We start from the raw sequence: 6,967 nt of genomic DNA on the forward strand, positions 1-6,967 counted from the left end.
TACCTAATCTACACTGACGTAACCTCCTTATTCAGTTATAACTTATAGTTTTAGGTTAATGACATAAAATACATGTTTTTTGTTGTTCTAGGTCTTCTACCGATTCCATTGGCCAAGTACCAAGATTTGCAAGCCTTGAAAAAATTCTGTGGCCCACAAGCTCAAGAATACTATGGAAGTTTGCCTCATGAATAATCTGGACATCAAACTAAGATTGCCTAAGTAGAGTTTACCTTGTATCTTTATTTCATTTGAATAAAAACATAAATTTCTATTTATATGTGGCTTTTATTTTACCAGGTTTGGTAAAAAAACTGGGTAAGCCCATGGACTGAACTTGTTTTTTGCCGTTCTGTTTTGTACTTATGACTTTTAAGTACGAGTTTTGGGAATAAACAATACAATAATGACGCTTTTGTTAATTTAAAGCAATGTAAAACAACATTTACTAGGCATAATTATTATATTCTTGTAGTTATTACCCATTGGTAAGGTTTTATTTAACATTTAAACATTAAAAACGCTCTCCTGTAAAATTACTCAAAATGGACTTAGCCTGTTCTTTCCGTTAGCCCTTCAAATGTAAAGCTCGAGAAAATAAGAGCAGGCCTGTATGTAAATACAAAGAAAATAACTACAGAAACACAGGCATCTTAGAGTTAAATGCATTATAGGTCTGTTGATAATGTCATCGATCTTAAGCTCCAATGATGAAAAAATTAAATCATTATTTACTAAAGATGCCTTTAGTCGTCCGATTTACTCAGCGCAATGTCTGAGAAGAGGTATGAGATGCTTTTGCTATGCCTCAGATTTGATGATGCAAACACAAGACGCATAAGAAAAGCTAGTGACCCAGCAGCTCCAGTCTCTGAAATATTTCAAAAATTTGTTATTAACGGCCAAAGTGTATATTCTGCTTCAACTGAAATGACAATCGATGAAATGCTTGTTCCGTTTCGTGGAGGGTGTGGTTTTAAAGTTTTTATGCCAAAAAAACTGAAAAAGTACGGCATACAAATCATGTGTCTGTGTGACGCAAAAACGTCATATTTAACAAATGCCTACATTTACACAGGAAAAGACAGTGATTCTAGGACTCTCGATGAATACGAAAAGAAACTTAGCATTCCTACCCATTCAGTCATTTGACTATGTTCACCAATAGTGGGCAGCAATAGAAATGTTACTGCCGATAATTGGTTTACTTCCATTGAGGTTATTGATGAGCTACAAAGAAGGAAGCTCACATATGTTGGCACTATAAAGAAGGATAAAAAAGCTATTCCAGAAGAGTTCCTTCCTAGCCCAGGTCGGGCAGTCATGTCATCTATTCATGGATTTAGGAACAAGATGACAATAGTTAGCTTTGTACCGAAAAAGAACAAAGCTTAACGTACTGAACCATATACCAAAACATTTCTCTATGCTTTTGATCAGCCATGTATGGATTACGTATTTATTTATCAAACGTTTTACTTTTAAAAGTACGAACACGTGTCATTACAATGAACTCCAGTTAAATGTATGTTTTTATTGAAAATGTATGGTATTTGTGCCTGTATCTTAAAATCCTTTTCTTAACTTATGGAACTTATATCTGTAAATGAAGAAACTATTTAACTTATTCTGCATGAATTTTAATTGCACACATTCAGAACTATTCTACGAATACAAAGAATTAACGTTAGTTGTGTACATTTTCTCATTCTAAAGTATAGAAAATGTTTATATCTGCCTGCAAGCATGAGTTCTGAACACATTTATTGTTTATATTCTGGCAGCCTTCCCCTACCAGAATACTTCATATGGAGGCTTACAGTTACTATCAAATTACATTATCTACCAAACATGATGTAACGAAATTGCCTGATGCATGTGGTTGTTCAAGGGCTTGGTCAGTTTCACCGTTATTCAATAACTTCTCAAAAGGACGCCTTCTAAGAACTTCCTGATTTCAAACGTCAAGAATAACTCATTCATATATTGCTTTTTTAACATACATATTTATAAACTGTTATTAACTAGTACAGTAGTATAGAAATTATAAAAGACTCATTTTCTATCACAATCTTCAATTAATGTTTCTAAAAGTTTTATTACTTATATTAACTAAAGGTTTTTTACAAGTATTCTATAGAAATTATTACCTTCAATTCATTAGTATTTTAGTTTTAATTCGTTCAGTTTACCAAAATGGAAAATATGGTCTTATATAAGTTTTGTATTTGTACAAGTTGTGATTTAATTTATATGTTTCTACTGCGTTCTGACATTATATCGACAAATTTAATTAGAGTTAAGCCAATGACTGACAGGCTTGGGGATAAATTTCCCGTTGCACCATAACCTTCAATCATCGTGTTCATACACGTCTTACGCTACCACGGACCTATATATGCCTACCACGGCTTCTGATATCTTATCCTTTACTGTATAAGGTCCATTCCACCGGAGTAGTAGCTTTTCTGGTTTTCCCTGCTTTCTGGTCGGAGTCCATACCATGATAAAGTCTCCCACCTCGTAATCCAAATAAAACAAAGCGTCTTGTCTACCTTTTGTCGCCGGTGAGTCTGGGCGATCATCCTAACAACATCTCGCCGACACTGCCGTACTCGCCTCAACACCACTTCCGCTTCTTCATCCCCGCCGTGGTCGTGGGCTAGGCTGAGGTTCACAGACAGTCGTGCCTATCTGCCAAACATCCACTAGAACATTGACTGCTTCACAGTTTCTTGTCGAGCCTCCTCCCATCCAATGACTTTGAACAAAAGGTAGCTCATGGCATTTTTTGTTGCTAACTCCTGACGAAGAATAGTGTCGATAATGAAAAGTCTCCACAACACGCACCACGTCCGAGATCAGAAAACTCGTGGCCGCTAATTTGGATTGAGACCACCTACGGAATTTCTGGAAACGGCGTTCAACTTGCACTCCCAATAGCTATAACATAAGCCCTTCACTTTGGAATAACTCCAGCCGTTTAGAATGGGTACGAATTATCTATTTTTAATCGTCCATCATCAGCACTTAAAACCAACGACAAACAGTGCACAGCATATTTAAAACTCAGACCTCTCCGGTGGACCATGTCAAATGGAAAAAAACCTACGCCACACCCACTACACGAGAGTCTCGTGTCGCCATCATGAATAGCTCGCGAAGTAAGGGAGTCAGCAACCCGTACCCGATGGCAAACCAAGGATGTCCCCTATGGCGCACAGATTCCCCCCCCTATTTTGGCTTCGGCGCTCTTACCGTCTGAGCCTCAGTCTAAAAGGGCCATTTTTGCCCCCCCTCTCCCTTCCACCGTGCATCTGATCAAAAGTCCAAAGGGCGATCCTTCACACGGGCACTGTCGACTACGACGCCTTCTGGTCCAAACCCGCGTCAGTAACGTCTCTCGGGGTGCTCATGTTCCCAATTGGTGGTATATAGACAATCCGACGCTTGGCGAATTCTGCCTCGTAATGATAGGAAGAGCTGACATGTAAGGATCAAAAAGCGACGTCGCTATGAACGCTTGGCCGCCACAAGCCAATTATTCCTGTGGTAACTTTTCTGACACCTCTTGTTGAAAACTCTTCAAGCCAAAAGGATCGATAGGTAGTGCTTTCGCAGTCACTAGGCGTACTGAACATCCGGATCAAGCCAGCATTTACCCTTTTGCTCTATGCGAGATATCTGTCCTTGGGACACCTGCGTTATTCTTTGACAGATGTACCCCCCAGTCAAACTCCCCGTCTAGCAGTGTCCTCGGATCGGATCACGCTAGGGAGGGTTTGCCGGTCGGTGTCGGTGCGCGCCGCAGACGACGCCGGGCCGCGGCCGAAACTCGAAGGAACCGGTTACGCGACTCACCGACGCTTGGCGCGAGAAGACTGTAACGCCGTGACGAAGCAAGCGACGGACGCCCTCCGCCCAACCGAGTAAGTAAAGAAACGATTAAAGTAAAGGTATTTTACCGGCGACACGGGTTGCCCTGATCTCCCGCTTATGCTACACCTCTCATGTCTCCTTAAAGTGCCAGACCAGAGTCAAGCTCAACAGGGCCTTCTTTCCCCACTGATTTTTCCAAGCCCGAACCCTTGGCAGTGGTTTCGCTAGATAATACACAGATGAAATCTCGTTAATCCATTCATGCGCGTCACTTATTATATGACAAGGCATTTGGCTATTCCGTCGCCGGTAGCCGGCAATGCCCCGGGTGGAGGTTTATCCAATGATTCCTCAGTAAGCTGGGTAGGGAAGGAGTTGCTCCGTATAAAAAAACCTAATAAACTAAAAATTTACTGTACCTAAAAAAAGGTTGAAGAAAAAAACAAAACAAAAAAGGCACTAGTTATAAGGACAAAGAAAAGAATCTATAGTGCGCTCATGAATGGATGAACCCCAAACTATCAGCGCCCGTAGGTACAACCACTACCCCCGCGAGTCCGACCTCATGTGTCAGGGCCCGCTGGCTGGGGTAAGCCAGCAGGGGGCACCCCTGACCCCGCGGTACCAGTATCTCTCACGGCACTGGTCGGCCGGGTTCCACACCATCGTCGCAAAAGGGCAAGACGAGACTGGCGTAGAAGAAGGCAGGGAGGGACGCCAGCCCCCACCCTCAAGCAGGAAAGGAAAGGAAGACCACACCCCGCTACAGAAGAGCCCCATTTGACAAAAGTCAGGCTAGGGCGGAACTAGACGCTACTCTAGCTCCAGCACTGGTCCGCGAAGCGACTCGATCATTGAAGATCTGGACGACTTAAGTAGGTCGGCCACTCATAAATAATTAAATAAAAGCTAACATTCGCTCCTTTCCATCCGTTCAACCCACGTACCGCTCACACACACATTCTTACTCACCTCACATCGAAGTAGCACCTGGCGATCGCCATGAGAAGATTGGCCAGCTGGACATCACTGCCCAACCCAAGAGACCCAGGCTCCTTTTGGTGGCTGAAGGGAAACCTTCCTTAACCCAAAAACCAGAGGCAGCGCCCTAAAATTACCGACACTAAACCTGTCCATCACAGTTCGGGCAAGCACGCAATACGCAATACTTATCGGCCATCTCTTGAGCCGCGGCAGCAAGTGAGTCGTCTTGCTCGAAGCGTACGGTGACGTCGACCACCTGGGCGGAATCTCGTGTTACAACGACGAGATTGCGGTTCGGCAATGACGTCACCCCCCTCACCAGTCGGAGTAAAGAACTGTTCTCTCGCGACCACAAACTGCCGATTAAGAAGGCTAGCCTCGACCGCATAAACGATGCGGTCCTGACGCGCTATTCTAGCCCATCGACCTGCAGGGCATACGCCAATTACGTGCCCGAGAGTTTCCAGCTTGGCGGATATCTCCTACATAAGATCTTGTCAACAGGAGATGCACTGGCAAGACACTCGAGCGTAGGAAAAGTGTTAGTCCGAATTTTGATCAGGTCAATAATTTCGCCCGGGTACAGCTCTCCCTCCGCCCACAACCACTTGTTGCCGAGCTTATTTTGACGGAAACAAGCCACTCCCTGGCCCTGGCTCCCCAAACTGGAGAAGGTGAATTTTTTTTTTTTAATAAGGGCATAAAACACGCAGGTTATCAATGCCCGTAGGGTTAACGGACACCTACACTTTAAAATATGGTGTCACGTTATCAGTACAAGAAATAAATAGCGGATCGCTGTGTCAAATAACGTTATCACATTAAGACAATAAGAAAAACAACAACAGTGAACGGAGGACTAAAACTAAATAACAAAATTAACCGAGAGGCTGTAAAGAGGCCCGATAGTTAAAATATGTTAGATAAATAATAACGATAATAAATATAACACAATCTAATGCTAAAACCAGGTAAGTTAGTGAAGGAAGGTTGTAAAGGGACCCACCCTCACCAATAACAAATAACAAATCAATAGAAGGACAAAAGTGCTCGTTTCCTTACGTGACACCTACATATTAAGATAGTGGTGTCTCTCACCTCACAGAAATTTTTTTTACTGTAAAGGGGTTTACCCTTGATTAAAACACATACATTTTCCTAACGAAATTTAAAAGATTGCACCTAGGCGGTGCTAGTTAAGAGCCTTAAAACTAAATACAACTCAGGGGTGAACTGTAAAAGGACTTACCCTTGCCTAAATCTAGCGGTTAAAATACGTTTACTAAAACTAATCAGGTACTATAGGACTCATATTCTGGACATTAATTTGATGCTCTCCAGAAAACCAAAGAGCTTTGTTAAAACATCTTCTTTGTCACCAAGCAACTCATCTAACCGGCCTGGCAAACGATGTGCTCTCCTCTGCCCGGCGTAGAGGCGGCAGCCTATCAACACGTGGCTGACGTTTAGCGTCATGTTACACTCCGCACGCTGCGGTGGATCACCACGACTCATGAGGAAACCGTGAGAGAAGCGAGTGTGTCCAATACGGAGTCGACACAGTACAACTACCTCTCTCCGGTTAGTGCGATAAGCAGTACACCAAGGCTTTACTGTGTATTTAATCTGCCGAAGTTTGTTATTGGTCACTTGATCCCACGATACATTCCACTGATGTTATAGTCGTGACTTTACAATCGGCTTTAGATCGGACGCGATTGATCGCCTAGTACATGGAGACAGAGAGATTGCCTCCTTTGCTGCCCTATCTGCGATCTCGTTACCAGGTATTCCGGTATGTCCAGGTACCCATAGTAACGTAATTGCGATACTCCGCGACATCATCTCGCTCAAAGCGTAGCGAATCTTACGAACCAGGACATGTTTGGAGTACATTTCCTTGATAGCCAGCAGACTGCTTAGCGAGTCCGAGCACACAACCACCCTATTTGTTCTTGGACATACAATATTTAACGATTTCAAGATAGCTGTTAGTTCTGCTGTGTATATTGAAGATTCAGGAGTGAGGCAGAATTTGTACTCTCTATTGGAAGTGACAAAGGCACAACCCGTTCCTGCCTCACTCTTTGAGCCATCCGTGTAG

The sequence above is a fragment of the Homalodisca vitripennis genome, unplaced genomic scaffold (assembly GCF_021130785.1).
Source record: "Homalodisca vitripennis isolate AUS2020 unplaced genomic scaffold, UT_GWSS_2.1 ScUCBcl_2518;HRSCAF=7376, whole genome shotgun sequence".
NCBI lineage: Eukaryota > Metazoa > Arthropoda > Insecta > Hemiptera > Cicadellidae > Homalodisca > Homalodisca vitripennis.